The sequence below is a fragment of the Neomonachus schauinslandi genome, chromosome 11 (genome assembly GCF_002201575.2).
Source record: "Neomonachus schauinslandi chromosome 11, ASM220157v2, whole genome shotgun sequence".
Taxonomy (NCBI): domain Eukaryota; kingdom Metazoa; phylum Chordata; class Mammalia; order Carnivora; family Phocidae; genus Neomonachus; species Neomonachus schauinslandi.
In genome coordinates, this window is record NC_058413.1 from 28,607,250 (window position 1) to 28,624,647 (window position 17,398).

The following is a 17,398-nucleotide window of genomic DNA, read 5'->3' on the forward strand; positions in this document are numbered from 1 at the left end:
AGTGTATAAGAAAGCAACTGATTTCTGTGCATTGATTTTGTATGCTGCCACATTACTGAATTGCTGGATGAGTTCTAGTAATTTGGGGGTGGAGTCTTTTGGGTTTTCCACATAAAGTATCATGTCGTCTGCAAAAAGAGAGAGTTTGACTTCTTTGCCAATTTGAATAATTTTTATTTCTTTTTGTTGTCTGATTGCTGTTGCTAGGACTTCTAGTACTATGTTGAACAATAGTGGCGAGAGTGGGCATCCTTGACGTGTTTCTGATCTTAAGGGAAAGGCTCTCAGCTTGTCCCCATTGAGGATGATATTTGCCGTGGGTTTTTCATAGATGGATTTTATGAGCTTGGGGAATGTTCCCTCTATCCCTATACTTTGAAGAGTTTGAATCAGGAAAGGATGTTGTATTTTGTCAAATGCTTTTTCTGCATCAATTGAGAGGACCATATGGTTCTTCTCTCTCCTCTTATTAATGTGTTCTATCACACTGATTGATTTGCGAATGTTGAGCCACCCTTGCCTCCCGGGGATAAATCCCACTTGGTCGTGGTGGATGATCCTTTTAATGTATTGTTGGATCCTAGGATTTTGTTGAGGATTTTGGAATCCATATTCGTCAGGGATATCGGTCTGAAATTCTCCTTTTTGATGGGGTCTTTGCCTGGTTTGGGGATTAAGGTGATGCTGGCCTCATAGAATGAGTTTGGAAGTTTTCCTTCTGTTTCTCTTTTTTGAAACAGCTTCAGTAGAATAGGTATTATTTCTTCTTTGAATGTTTGGTAGAATTCCCCAGGGAATCCATCAGGCCCTGGACTCTTGTTTTTTGGGAGGTTTTTGATCACTGCTTCAAACTCGTTACTGGTTATTGGCCTATTCAGGTTGTCAATTTCTTCCTGTTTCAGTCTTGGCAGCTTATAGGTTTCCAGGAAGGCCTCCTTTTCATCCAGATTGCTTAGTTTATTGGCATAGAGTTGTTCATAATAATTTCTAATAATTGTTTCTATTTCCTTGGTGTTAGTCATGATCTCTCCCCTTTCATTCATAATTTTATTAATTTGGGTCCTTTCTCTTTTCTTTTGGATATGTCTGGCCAGTGGTTTATCGATCTTATTAATTCTTTCCAAGAACCAACTTCTAGTTTCTTTGATCTGATCTACTGTGTTTCTGGTTTCTAATTCATTGATTTCTGCTCTAATTTTAATTATTTCTCTTCTAATGCGTGGCTTAGGCGTCGTTTGTTGCTTTTTCTCTAGTTCTTTAAGGTGTAGAGTTAGCTGGTGAATTCGGAATTTTTCTATTTTTTTGAGTGAGGCTTGGATGGCTATGTATTTCCCCTTAGGAATGCCTTTGCAGTATCCCATAGGTTTTGGACTGATGTGTTTTCGTTCTCATGGGTTTCCATGAATTGTTTAAGTTCTTCTTTGATTTCCTGGTTGACCCAAACATTCTTGAGCAGAGTGGTCTTTAACTTCCAAGTGTTTGAATTTCTTCCAAATTTTTTCTTGTGATTGAGTTCCAGTTTTAGAGCATTGTGATCTGAGAATATGCAGGGAATAATCTCAATCTTTTGGTATCAGTTGAGACCTGATTTGTGACCCAGTATGTGGTCTATTCTGGAGAAAGTTCCATGTGTGCTCGAGAAGAATGAGTATTCTGTTGTTTTAGGGTGGAGTGTTCTGTAAATATCTATGAGGTCCATCTGGTCCAATGTATCATTCAAAGCTCTTGTTTCCTTGTTGATTTTCTGCTTAAATGATCTGTCCATTGCTGAGAGTGGAGTATTGAGGGTCTCCTACAATTAACGTATTGTTATCAATATGACTCTTTATTTTGGTTAACAGTTGGCTTATGTAGATGGCTGCTCCCATGTTGGGGGCATAGATATTTACAATTGTTAGATCTTCTTGTTGGATAGACCCTTTAAGAACGATATAGTGTCCTTCTGTGTCTCTTATTACAGACTTTAGTTTAAAATCTAGTTTGTCTGATATAAGAATTGCTACCCCAGCTTTCTTTTGAGGTCCGCTGGCATGGAAGATGGATCTCCATCCCTTCACTTTCAGTCTGGATGTATCTTTGGGTTCAAAATGAGTCTCTTGTAGAGAGCATATGGATGGGTCCTGTCTTTTTATCCAATCTGCAACCCTGTGCTGTTTTATGGGAGCATGTAGGCTATTCACGTTGAGAGTGATTACTGAAAGATATGAATTAATTGTCATCATGTTGCCTATGAAGATGCTGTTTTTATAGATTGTCCCTGTAAATCTGTTGTATATCACTCTTGGGGTTTTTCTCCTTTTATAGAAGCCCCCTTAATATTTCTTGCAGGGCTGGCTTAGTCATCACATATTCTGCCGGTCATGGAAGCTCTGCATCTTTCCATCCATTCTAATTGAAAGCCTTGCCGGATAAAGTATTCTTGGCTGCATGTTCTCATTTAGGACCATGAATATGTCTTGCCAGGCCTTTCTGGCTTGCCAGGTCTCTGTGGATAGGTCTGATGTTATTCTGACATTCCTCCCTCTGTACGTAAGGAATCTCTTCCCCTAACTGCCCTTAAGGTGGTTTCCTTGGTTCTAAGATTTGCAAGTTTTACTATTACATGCCAGGGTGTTGGCTTGTTTTCCTTGATTTTAGGAGGGGTCCTCTCTGCCTCTAGGACTCGACTCTTTGTTTCATTCCCCAGATTAGGGAAGTTCTCAGCTACGATTTGCTCAAATACATCTTCTAGTCCTCTCTCTCTCTCCACTCCCTCCGGGATTCCAATTATTCTGACATTGGAACGCTTCATGGTGTCACTTATTTCTCTGATTCTATTTTCATGGATGCTGAGTTGTTTTTCCCTGGCCTCCTCTTTTCCCTTTTTATCTATTATATTGTCTTCCAGGTCGCTTATTCGCTCTTCTGCCTCAGTTACCCTAGCCGTTAGATTATCTAGATTGGATTGGATCTCATTGATAGCATTTTTTTAAAGATTTTATTTATTTATTTGAGACAGAGAGAATGAGAGACAGAGAGCAGGAGAGGGAGGAGGGTCAGAGGGAGAAGCAGACTCCTTGCCAAGCAGGGAGCCCGATGCGGGACTCGATCCCGGGACTCCAGGATCATGACCTGAGCCGAAGGCAGTCGCTTAACCAACTGAGCCACCCAGGCGCCCTCATTGATAGCATTTTTAAGTTCTGCCAATTCCCCTTTTATTTCTGCCCTTAGAGACTCTATGTTGCCATTAATCGATTTTTCCATTCTAGCCATTGTCTTCACAATTGCTAGCCTGAATTCCATCTCCAACATCTTGGTTATATCTGCATCCATTTGTAAATCTGCAGCATAAGTCATAATCTCTGAGTCTTTTCTATTTTGGGGGCTCCTCCTCCTAGTCATGCTGTTGATGGGTGTTTGAGGGAATGTATAGAGTCCAAATTATTGACCAGAACCCAAGCCAGATGCACCTGTTTTCTTGGGACCTTAGGGTTGCTGGCCTCTTGTTTTCCCAGCCTGTCTTCTGCAGGAGGGGCCTGCCGCGCTGTTACTCAGGCAACCCTGATCAGGAGGAGTTGCCCTGCCCCCCTGTGGCAGGGGATGGGCTCAGTGGGAATCAGTCTTTGGGGCTTTTGTTTTCTGGCGCCTTTCCCTGGCGGCTTTCTGCGTCTCTTCCAGGAGTCAGAGCAGAAGAGACCATTTCCAACCCTCTGCCTCAGAGCAGAGAGACCGCAGTCTGTTCTTCAGTGAGCTCTCCAGGCCACACCATCTCCGTTTCTGTCTGTGCTGCTATAAACTGCAGCGTCCTCGGTTGTGCGCCCCTCCGCAGCGCTCCCAGTCCTGCCTCCAGGTCGGGGCACGTCTCTGCCCTTTGTGCTTCTAAAACCGCCAGCCGCTCCCAGTTCGCAGGCGCGACCCCGCCGCTCCGGGTTTCCACCCCCTGGGCTGCCCTAAAGTCCTTTCCTGCCACTACTGGTCTGCGAGTCTGTGTCCGTCCCCACCGCGCGAGGCTGTCACTCATCGGCGGTGTAGGATCCCCACGTCCAGGCACCCTCCCGCTGCCGTTTATCCTCCCATATCTGCCCGCAGAATCACAGCTCCCCGCTTCGTACCTCAAAACCAACTGCCTGTGATGTTGTGTTTGTAGAGATCCAGATCTTCTTACATCTCAGGCTGGTGCTCAGAGTGGTCTGGTAGATATCCAGCTCAATTCTGGGGACCAGTTGAAATAGGGTCCTCTACTCCTCTGCCATCTTTCAGTCGATCACCTGGTTCAGATTTCATAGCCACTTGATGATACAATGCTCCAGTTCTCAGTCTCAAAAAAAGCTTTTCAATACACCAGGGATTATTTTTCAAGAACAGAGTTGTTTCCTATTACAGAGTAAGATCTTGCTATAGAATGCCAGAGTCTATATGCCACAAGAGTATGGGGCTTACCAGAGACTTAACACAGCATCCTCACTACTTCAGATACCTCCAGGGCCATTGGATCTGCCAGGTCATACCATCCAGGAGACAGGGAAGCTTGTACTACCACCTGGAACTGCTTCAGATTCCTGTCATGCTCTGAACGCCTGTTGAAATTGACAGCCTTCTGGGATATCTGGTAAAAGGGTCACAGCAGTATTTTTGAAGTGTGGTACATGTTGTTTCTAAACCCAAAAGGATCCATCAGAGTTGTGTCTTTTGTTGTTGATGCAGTAAGAGGTACAAAATGCAACAACTTGACCTTTATTTTAGAGGAATATCCTTACATATACCAGACCAATGGACACTAGAAACTCCATTGATGTAGCAAGCCCTAGATTTTTATGGGATTTATTTCCCACTCTCTGGCAAGCAAGAGGAGAGTAACAATTTTGGCTACTAATATGGAAGAAAACCAAGAGAATGTGATTTCATGGAAGTCAAGGGAAGTCAAGTCAAGTGAAGAAAGTACTTAAGGAAAGAATGATCTTTTGTTAGACATTGCTGTTCAGGTGTATCTTAAGAAATGAGTTTTAACTTTGGTAATGTGAAAATCCCGATGGGGCAGTTTTAATGGAGTTTCAGAGGTGAAAATCCAGTTGGAATTGGTCTAAGAGAAAAGGAGAGAAGAAGAGGAGATGAATCTTTTAAGGAATTTGCTATAAAGTAATACAAAGAAATAAGGCAATAACTGGAGGTGGATGTGGGGTGTAGAGAAAGTTCTTTTTTTTTTCTTTTTTTAAAGATGTCTGACTGTTAGATATTATGCGGATGGAATGACTCTGAGGACAGGAAGATTAATAGTGCAGTGCAGAAACAAAGTCCTCAATGAGAGAGAATAAGGATCTAGGCCACAAGCAGAAGTTTTGGCCTTAGACTGGAGCACAGACTGCTCCACTGTAGCAGGAAGACAGGTAAAGTGTAGGGGTCTAGAGGGAGGGAGTCTGGAAGATTTGCTGATGGGAGGAAGGGGAAGGTCTCTTTTGAACACTGCTGTTTTCTCAGTGAAATAAGATCTCCAGCAACACTGAGCAATGGATGGCAGGGTATGGGAGGTTTAATGAAAAGGAAATGGTGTGTTTCTCAGAGGCCTGGAATCATTGAGCTGGAGGAAGGCAGTGGGATGGCCCAGAAGTCCTAAGGGCCACTTGAGGTTTGTGGCAGTACATTTAAAAATAGTGCTTGTCAGCAGTATCGTATCTGATGCTCCCTTTGTATAACAAATATTTTGTAATGATCCTTTACTATCCTAAAATCAAATTCATAGTTAAGATAACCTGTACACCAATATAATTTCTAAAGAAATGCCTGCCTAGTAATAATAATGGTAGTAAAAGAAAAATAATTTTAAAATAAAAGTAATATACATTTCAGTATAAATTTTCAGCACAGCTATACTGGACCATATGATTAAGTCTGCAGATTCTTATTCCTGTATGTCATATCAGCTACATGTGTGAACTACAAATGCCAAATTATACATTTGTGTTATACTCATGACTCAAAAACCATGAATGGTAGTGTCATTAGTGATAGAATTTTTCCAAAAGAGTAACTGACACATGACACATGGAGCATCAAATTTTTCTTCTTTGAGATATTTGAGGGTGTTGCACTCCTAGAAAATGTGGTGTGTATTATAACCATGCAAAAATACTTTGTTAAGTACGTATCCACCTAACATGAATGTTTGGAGGGAAATTTGAAAGTCTGTGGAATGCAGGACAAACTTTCTTTGTGCAGGACTTTACCATACTTTGAAGGCCATTTGGTATTCTTCATTCCCTATCAGTTGAAATGACAGTAATGTCCTCCAATCATTGTGGGAGCCCAAAGCTACTCAAATTCTCAAAACACTCTGTAATATATCCACACTGCCTCCCACTCTCCTTGTTCTCTGTTGATTTATTATGATTCCATTAATAGTTTCTTATGTGTTTTCTCTAGCCACTGTTTAACTGTTGAACAGTAGGTAAAGAATTGGATCAAGTATAGAGGGAAGAGTAGACCAGGCAGGGAGTTATGGAGTGTGACAAGGTGATAGAAACAATGGTTTGGAGCATCTGGTAGAGTGAAGAATTGTTAGAGTGGGCTACTTAAATGTGTGAACTAGCGAAAAGGGAGATGATGGTGAGAAGGTGGGCTTCTTGCAATTTATATTTTAGAAGTGGTACAGTTATTTGTAATGACCAGTTTGAGTCTGTGTCCACGGGAAGGGTAGCTGATATGAGATGGAGTTCAGATCATTAGAGGCACTGAGAGGCCAGGAGGGATTGTCTACTTAGATGTTAAAAGACATTGAATGATTACAGGAGCAGAGGGGGAGAGAACTAAAACAAGCCAGGATGGTAAAATCTTCAATAAATGGGAGGGAAGGATATAGAAGAACTGATAGGAATGCAGCAAAGAAGGATAATAGGTGCTCTGGTCTACTGATATGTAGATATGTACTGTATGCTTTGAAGCAAAGATCTTTGGAGGAGGATGCAGGAGCAATAGTCTGGAAGTGGTTATAAGGAGCAAGAAAGAGAGCTTCCACATACACCTTCAGGGCCAGGAGAACTTGAGATGTGGATGAAAGAAAACTACAACTAGAGAGGTTTGCAATAGAAGCAGATCCTTAGGAGATTGCCAGGTATTCAGAAACATAAAAATTGATGTGAACCAATTATGTGTATTCCTGTCATTTCACCAGCAACAGCAGGAGCTTACCACCTTCTGAGGTTGATTCATTTTCCCATAGTTCAAATATGTTGTCTGAAAGAATGAGCTTTCCATTTCTCCTTAGACTTCATTTCAGGCGGTTGGGTATTTAAAGTATGTAGCTAACACTCTGGGAGGCATTGTGGGAAACTAAAACATGATTTCATTGAGAGAAGAGAAAGGTAACACAGGGGCTATATGCCCTGGTTTATAAGAGCCCTCAACTTGATTCCACCTGGTTCCATGTTGGTAGGGAACAGGTCTTTCCTGCCACCCCACCCCTTGCTGCCCAGGCCCCAGGAATATCCATCAAGCTTATGGGAGATTGAGTATTGCAGATGGTTCTGATTGGGGCTAGGCTATTTCAGAAAACTTTTAGGCTCAGGTAACCATCACATATGCTCAAAGAGTATAAGTGATGGTTTGCTTCTTGTATTCTCACTCATTAATCCATGATTTATTATATTAATAAATGTCCATCATTTCTTCTCTAGGCTCAGTATGACTTACTATATACAGTGATTATTCTCTTGCCATAATGTTAAATTTTATTGGCTAATATTGATTAAGGAATTTTACGTCTTTAATTTTAAGTAAAATTACTGTCGTACTTCTTAAATTACCAGTGATAGACATTATTATGAAGCTTATCTCTCCTTCATGGAATAAATTAACTAGTTTTCCATATAGTTATGGTTTAAAATATTTTATATAGCATGAAAATGATCTGTTCCATGACCTGTGAAGTTATGTGAGCAAGGGCATGTTCTTTATTTTCTGTTTCAAATCTATGAGGTTTAAGAAAAATCATTTATTTCATTAGAATTTTTGCATTTATTAACTTACACGTGCATAATACACTCTTTCAATCTTTTCTATGCCAAATATTTAGCTCAATTTTCTGTTTGGTTTGTATTATATTAATCTAGATTTATTTGCAAGAGATTTACTATTTTATTTTTATTTCAAAAACATTTCTTTGAACCATTCTACTGATGTTTTATTTTCTAATTTATTTATTTCTATTTGAATATTATTTCCTTTCATCTATTTTCCATGGGACAATTTTATATATACTTTAACATAATTGACTTGAATGTTTATTAGTTCTCCTCAATTTGGCTGTTTTTAAAAAAAGCACTTAACATTATGAATTTACCTTTGAATGTAATTCTAGATGATATGATTTCATGATTATTTTCATTGCTTTCTAAACAGCTATTGATCATATTATTTTTTTCTTTATATGGTATAATAGCATTTGGGGAGAGAGAATGTGTTTTGTTTGTTTGTTTTAAAGATTTTATTTATTTATTTATTTGAGAGAGAGAGCGAGAAAGAGCACTAGCAGTGGGGGAGAGGGAAAAGCAGGCTCCCTGATGAGCAGGGAGCCCCACTCAGGACCTGATCCTGAGCCAAAGGCAGATGTTTGACTGAGCCACCCTGGTGCCCCGAGAATGTGTTTTTTAAATTATATTATTGGAGTTTCACGTTGTTAGTATGTGGCAAATACTAATGTTCAAAGGATTGTTGAGAAACTGTATTTTCTGTTAGTAAGCTACAATGTATATAAATAAATGAACATACTTACATTTATTAGTTGTACCAGTCAGATATTTCATATCCTTATTTGCTACCCTAGAAAAATTTACCTGGTGGTAATCTGTTGGTCTTATAATGATGTCTCTCACAATAATTGTGTTTATGTCAGTTTCTCTTTGAATGTCTAAAAAGTTTTGTTTGATTTTTTCTCTTAGTATTGTTATTTATGTCATTGTTATTATAAAATAATTGTTCACTTTGACTTTTGCCTCAAATTCCAGTGTCAGGTATGACATTGCCAATTTTTCCTGATTTTTAAAAATATTTTGAAGTGATATTTAATCTTACTAAATTCCTTTTTGTCTCTTATTTTGTTTTAGGTGGGCCATAAAACATGAAGGGACTAATAAGCCAGGCCAGTGGAAACATTCCAGAGTTGAAAATCCTCTCTGGAACAAGCTTACCTACATGTGGCCAGTTCTTCCCAGTGGACAACTTAATGAGGTTGTATCTTTTAGTGTAAGAGGTGGTTGTTGAGGTTTCCTTTTAGGCCGGTATGTGCTCAATTTTCCGAAAATTTCCGTGAATCTTTTAAAATTATAGTTGTTAGGTTCAAGAGATCAATTAATTGATCATGATCATCTTTTGTACCAATTCATTAGAAAGATGTGTTTAAGTCTTTCATTATGAAAATGAACTTATTTCTTCTTGTAGCCTGTCAAATTTTACTTTATGTATTTTGAAATTTAGTTCTTAGACACATACATATTTAGAAATATTATTTTTCCCTAGTGAATTGAAACTTATCATTATGTAGAGACTCTTCTAGCTCTAGGAAAAAATCTCAATTATACAATATTAATAGAAATAGCCCAGCTAATTATTATTATTATTGTTATTTGCTTAATATATCTTCTATCCATCCTTTTACTTTCTATATTTTTATATTCTTCATTAGGAGGGTCTCTAATAATCAGCATATAGTTAATATAAAAACAATTATCTGACAAACTTTATCTCTAAACTAAAGGATTTGGTCTTGTCTATTTATTGCCATAACAAATATATTTGGATTATTATTTGCTTTCTATTTGTCCTGCCTTTCCTCTGTTTCATTTTTTCTCCATTTTTATGTTCTTTTAGATTGATTTTTTTTTCTCATTACATTTTCCTCTCTACTAGTTTGGAAATTGTACACTCCATTTCCATTCTTTTTTGTTATTACTCAGAATGTTTCAGCTTGCATATGTAAATGATCAAAATCTAAAGTTAACAAATGTATTTACTCTTCTCCCAAATAATCAAGAACATTAGAAAACCTTAACTTCAATCACACAATTTGTAACATGTGCTATTATTGTCACGAATATTATCTTTTTATATTTATTTATTTATTTTTATTATCATGTTCAATTAGTCAGCATATAGTACATCATTAGTTTTTTTTATTTTATTATGTTATGTTAATCACCATACATTACATCATTAGTTTTTTTTAGTTCTTTTTTTATTATGTTATGTTAATCACCATACATTACATCATTAGTTTTTGATATAGTGTTCCATGATTCATTGTTTGCATATAACACCCAGTGCTCATCACCACACATGCCCTCCTTAATACCCATCACCCGGCTACCCCATTCCCCTAACCCCCTCCCTTCTGTAACCCTCAGTTTTGTTCCTGGAGTCCAGAGTCTCTCATGGTCTGTCTCCCTTTCTGATTTCTCCCCATTCAGTTTTCCCTCCCTTCCCCTATGGTCCTCCGTGCTATTCCTTAGATTCCACATATGAGTGAAACCATATGGTAATTGTCTTTCTCTGCTTGACTTATTCACTTAGCATAATCCCCTCCAGTTCCATCCATGTTGATGCAAATGGTGGGTATTCATCCTTTCTGATGACTGAGTATTATTCCATTGTATATATGAGCCACATCTTCTTTATCCATTCATCTGTTGAAAGGCATCTTGGCACAAAAACAGACACATAGATCAGTGGAACAGAATAGAGACCCTAGAAATGGACCCTCAACTCTATGGTCAACTAATCTTCAAAAAAGCAGGAAAGAATATCCAACGGAAAAAAAGACCATCTCCTTGATAAATGGTGCTGGGAATATTGGACAGCCACATGCAGAAAAATAAAACTGGACCATTCTCTTACACCATACACAAAGATAAACTCAAAATGAATGAAAGACCTAAATGTGAGACAGGAATCCATCAGAATCCTAAAGGAGAACATAGGCAGTAATCTCTTTGACATTGGCCACAGCGATCTCTTTCAAGACAGGTCTCCAAAGGCAAGGGAAACAAAACAAAAATGAACTTTTGGGACTTCATCAAGATAAAAAGCTTCTGCACAGCAAAGGAAACAGTCAACAAAACTAAGAGGCAATCAACAGAATGGGAGAAGATATTTGCAAATGACATTACAGATAAAGGGCTGGTATCCCATCTATAAAGAACTTCTCAAACTCAACACCCAAAAAAACAAATAATCCAGTCAAAAAATGGGCAGAAGACATGAACAGACACTTCTCCAAAGAAGACATACAGATGGCTGACAGACACATGAAAAAATGTTCAACATCACTAGCCATCAGGGAAATACAAATCAAAAACCCAATGAGATACCACCTTACACCAGTGAGAATGGCAAAAATTAACAAGACAGGAAACAACAAATGTTGGCGAGGATGTGGAGAAAGGGGAACCCTCTTACACTGTTGGTGGGAATGCAAGCTGGTAAAGCCACTCTGGAAAACAGCATGGAGGTTCCTCAAGACATTAAGAATTTTATTTTTTTAAAAAACTTCCACAAAATATTAAATCATTATAGGTAGCAAATATTTATTTAGATTTAACCCCATTTTTTCCTCTTTCTTGTTATAATTCCTGCTTACATCTCAGTTCTTCCACCTGTGATTACTTTCCTTCAACCTCATATACCTTTCTTTTAGTTATTGGTAGCAAACTCTTTCAGTTTTTACTTATATGAAAATGTCTTTTTGCCCTCCTTTATATAAGGTATTTTCATTAGCAAATGGAAGATGTCATCACTGACTTCTACCTTCTATTGTTGCTATCCAGCAGACATCTATCATTCTAAATGTTATTCCTTTGAAGGCAATCTCTCTTTTCTCTGACTGCTTTTAGTATCTTTCCTTTCCTTTGGTATTTTTCAGTTTCACCACAAAATGTCTGAGAGAGAATTTCTTTTTATTGTTCCTGCTTCGGGTTCCAGACTCTGTGGATTGGTATCATGCAGAATTTCTGGAAATGTATCACCCATTATCAAATATTCTCTCTTTATATCCCCTCATTCCATTCTTTACAGAAAACCCTGATTACATGTAAGCTAGAGCTTCTTATTTTGACCTCCATGTCTCTTAACCTCTCTTTCATATTTTTCATGTCTTTGTCTCTTTACAGTACATTTTTGCATCATGTTTTCAGGCATATTTCTTTCAGATAATTTTCTCTTCCTCTTTATTTCATGTATTTTAAACTACAAGTGAGGGTCAGCCTGTATTTTGATTCTCCATGAAGATTATTTTTCGGGGCGCCTGGGTGGCTCAGTCGTTAAGCGTCTGCCTTCGGCTCAGGTCATGATCCCAGGGTCCTGGGATCGAGTCCCCACATCGGGCTCCTTGCTCGGCAGGAAGCCTGCTTCTCCCTCTCCCATTCCCCCTGCTTGTGTTCCTGCTCTCGCTATCTCTCTCTCTGTCAAATAAATAAATAAAATCTTAAAAAAAAAAAAAAAAGATTATTTTTCTCTTCTGTAAGAGAAAATGTTTGAGACAATCTAGTTTACTTGCAGCCACCTGGAGGGTATTATTTCTGGCTTGCCTTTTCAATGAAATTTAGCCTGTGACTCTTGTTTTATGAGGGGAATTCTCTGTTAGATCTCCCACCTTGGCTAGGCCCTGAAATTTGCCTCCTGTGTCCTTATCCTGCAAGACCATGGAAACAGAAACTCAAGTTCATTGGGTTTTGGCAAATTTCCTCAAAATAAAATCCAGTTTCAGCACTCTGTTTACCTCTCTGGGTCCTTAGTATACTTTGCTTTATTGCTATGTCAATGATACGCTCTAAAGATTTTTAAAAAATATTTTTTTCTGATTTTTTAGTTGTTTTGTCATGTTTTCTGATTTCAATCAAGTTTTCTCTTTCCCCTTAAATCACAATTTCCTGTGCCTCTTCACTGATTTAGGAAAAAGACAGATGGAGTCTGAAACCAAGAAGTCATTACTTAAGCCCCGAAGATGTTCTTATATTTAGACTTACATTTAGAGGTTCTTATATTTAGTAGTAAAGCAACAGTTTAGATAGCTGAGTTTTGTTGAGTGAGAAAGGAGTTCTTCAAAATACCAGAGGCTGAGGGTTAGGCAGCCTGACCAGTGGCTAGGTGAATTATGTGTCTGAGACTCGGGTTTGTAGTGAGAGCCAACATGGAGCCAAATGTGGGGAAGTGGCACCGAGAGACCAATAGCCCCAGAATAAGCCAAGGAAAAAAACCCAAAACTGTGAATTGCACTAATTGTAGATTTTTCTCCAGAGGTTCAGGAAAAACAGGCTAAAACAGAGCAGGCAGGATAATTTACACCTTAACTGGTGGTGGTCAGATGCCAGCAGTTTGCCCGGTGGCCAAAGAACACAAGGCACATACTTAGAGGCCTCTGAGGATCAAGGCCAAGTACTCACATATAGACCGTGGACCCCTATCCCAAGGGTATACAGTTTGCTGAACTGGAAGGGAGGAGGTATATCCCTGGGGAAAAAAAAAAAAAAACAGTTCTGGTAAGAAATGTGAAACTTCAGTTTGGTTGAATACGTATACAAAAGGACACAGCTTAAAAGACAAGTAAAAAACGCTGTTTTAAATTGGCAGAAATTGGAACACCTCTAATTGGAATATCAAGTTTCCATCACCCAATGGGGTGGGAGGTGGACAGGAATGCCTCACAAGGAAGTATTCTTTCTTATAAAGGAAAAGAGAAAAAATTATAATTACTGCAAATTTCACAGATATTGTGCTTACATTTTCAAATCTCAGTATATAAGTAAAGTAATTTGGTTAATTAATTAATTGATTTAAATTGTGTATGGTAATTATATTAGGAAACCTAAGTTAACCTGGTTCCTTTAAAATTTACCATTAAAAAGATACATTTTTGGGGCACCTGGGTGGCTCAGTTGGTTCGTCGACTGCCTTCGGCTCAGGTCATGATCCTGGAGTCCCGGGATCGAGTCCCGCATCGGGCTCCCTGCTCGGCGGGGAGTCTGCTTCTCCCTCTGACCCTCCCCGCTCTCATGCTCTATCTCATTCTCTCTGTCAAATAAATAAATAGGGTCTTTAAAGAAAAAAAAAGATACATTTTTGTTAATGGTCTGAGATTTGACAACTAAATGGTCTTAGGAATAGAAATGGATTACTCCAAAGTTTTATAGCCATTCAAACAGAATCATAGCTTTTGGGTGGAGAGATAAGACTGTACCCCAACAAAACTCTGGTCCTCACTTTTAAACCAAAGGGAAAGGACTAAGGCACTAAATTAGCTAAAGTAAGACAAATTGACCATGTATTCAAAATGACTCAGCCTAAGAGTACAGTTACTTCTTGCCATGTTTGAGGAAGAGAAAAAAATACTTACCAAGCAGGGAACTCAAATAGTTCTTACTCAAATACAATCTATTTCATTTAAAGTCTGGATCCATTTTATCTGAATGAACCATATTTTCTTCCAGTCCCATTCCTACACAATAGATTTTTTAAAGTAAAAAGATGATATTATCAGTGTATAATGAAATGCAATTAATATTTTGCTTGAAAGGACTTTCCAGGTAAATAAACTACAGTGAATAAATATAAGAAATATGACCTTCATGTTGTGGGGATTCAGAACACTTTGGTCACTATAAACACATGTATTAAATTTATTCCAGATTTAATCTTCCAAACTTATGACTTATCTAACCATTATTTATCATACATTTAGGCAATGCAGACAGAGCAAAGAAGGAGATAATGGTTGCTACCTTCATGGAGCCTACAGTTTAAGAAGTATAGGTTGTGTGTCAAAAAGAAAGGAACCAGAAAAGGAAGAAAGCACACTTGATGAATAAAAGACAAAGAAGGGAGAAAGGAGAAACTCACAGAAAAAGTTTAGTGCCTCAGAAATCAAGGCTGTTTGTTGAGTCAGTTCATTCAGTCATATGGTCAGAAAGTTATCTGGCCTGATTGTCTGAATGGGCCTGAATATGGAGTCAAATACTGAATATAAGAAATCCATCTAAGTAACACTATCCTGCAAGGCACCTGGGTGGCTCAGTTGGTTAAGCAGCTGACTCTCGGTTTTGGCTCAGGTCATGATCTCAGGGTCCTGGGGTCTTGGGATCGAGGCGGGGCTCAATCTCATAACCTGGAGATCTGACCTGAGCTGAAATCAAGAGTTAGATGCTTAACCAACTGAGGTACCCAGGTGCCCCTAAAATTTCCAAATTATTAAATTAAAATATGACTATTAGAAGAGGCCCATGTTAAACAAAATAGTTAAAAGTACACATTTTAGTAATTTGTTAAGAGATTATGATTATTATCTGGTACTATAAAGGTATAAAAGGGAGGTGTAAGAAGGCCCAAGACAGGAAATTGAAGAATCTATTAGTTTATTAATAACAAATAGATGAAGGAGGACCAGTTTGACTAAGATTTTTAGATCACTAGTTAAGAGCTGGACTCCCCAAAGAAGCACAGGCTTTTCTTGTCATGAGAGAGAGAAAAAGCAGAATTATCCATTTAAGGGAGCACCAAAGCCCATCTCCTGAAAATCCAGCCGTGCCATGGAATATTGTGAACACAGAGAAAACCAATAAAGAAATTAATGGGAACATAAGAATTCCAATGGTGAAAATGTGGGGGGAAGAAACAGCACTCCATGCTTATTAATGAATTATCCATGTTTTTGTTGTCCTTCATTATCCTGGTAGCACATTTCTATTTCCATAGATGATGAAGTAAAAGTGCCTTAAACACCAGAACAAGGGTTAAAGTAGCTTAAACAAAGAACTGCCAGTGATTGGTCATAGATTTGGAAAGTTTTAAAACCCAAGATAATTTTTCATTTCTTTGGATTGGGTTCTGTGATGTCTCATGTTAAAGAGAAGACCCTTAGGCTTACTTCATCTAACTGGAAGGCAAAGGAAGCCCTCTGAAGTCAACAATGCTACAGGGGCGCTAAAGCCAATGTCTGTAGTAGTTCCCACTTCCACGAGAGCTTAGGAAGTGAAAGGATCTAAAAATAACTAGGAGCTATGACAGCACAGTCCAGATAAGTTTACCAGAAATACAGGATGCATGCAATATTGAAAAAAAAAGTCTAAGTTCCACATTGTACATCTATGAATTGATAGCTCTCACAGACTAACCTCAAGGGAGCATCTTGTTCCTCTTGCCTTTCCCTTCCATGGTTTGGAAAGAAAGAAAGAGGGAAATATTAGCTATTTTACACCAAGACTTCAATGGGAGAGTAACTTTTTAAAGTTTTTAGTTTAATTCCAGTTAGTGAACATACAGTTTAATATTAGTTTCAGGTGTACAATATAGTGATTCAGCACGTCCATACATCACCCAGGGCTCATCACGACCGGTGTACTCCTTAATCAATTTGTTTGTTCTCTATAATTAAGAATCTGTTTCTGGGTTTGTCTCTCTCTCCCTCTCTCTCTCTCTTTCTTTTTTCCCCTTTGCTCATCGTTTTGTTTCTTAAATTCTTAAATTCATATGAAATCATATGGTGTCTGGGTCTTTCTCTGACTGACTTATTTCGCTTAGCATTATACTCTCTAGCTCCATCCATGTCATTGCAAATGGCAAGATTTCATTTTTTATGGCTGAATGGTATTCCTGTGTGTGTGTGTGTGTGTGTGTATTTAATATATATATTCTACATTTTCTTTATCCATTCATCACTCAGTGGACACTTCGGCTTACTTCCATAATTTGACTATTGTAAATAATGTTGCTGTAACATAGGGGTGCATGTATCCCTTTGAATTAGTGGGTTGTTTTTTTTATTGTTTGTTTGTTTTGTATTTTTTGGGTAAATACCCAGTAGACTGATTGATGGATCATAGGGTTGTTCTATTTTTAACTTTTTGAGGAACCTCCATACTGTCTTCTAGAGTAGCTGCACCAGTTTGCCTTCCCACCAACAGTGCAAGGGGGTTCTCTTTTTTCTGCATCCTTGCCAACACCGTTTTTCCTGTGTTGTTGATTTTAGCCATTCTGACAGGTGTGAGGGGGTATCTCCTTGTAGTTTTGATTTGCATTTCCCTGATGATAAGTGATGATAAACATCTTTTCATGTTTTTGTTGGCCATCTGTATGTCTTCTTTGGAGAAAAGTCTGTTTATGTCTTCTGTTTACTTTTTAACTGGATTATTTGTTTTTCTAGGTGTTTTCTGGGTGTTTTAGAAGTTCTTTTTATATTTTGGATACTAACCCTTTATTGGATATGTCATTTGCAAATATCTTCTCCTATTCCACAGGTTGCCTTTCAGTTTTGTTGATTGTTTCCTTTGCTGTGCAAAAGCTTTTTATTTTGATGTAGTCCCAATAATTTATTTTTGCTTTGTTTCTCTTGCCTTAGGAGATATATCTAGAAAAAAGTTGCTACAGCTGATGTCAGAGAAGTTAC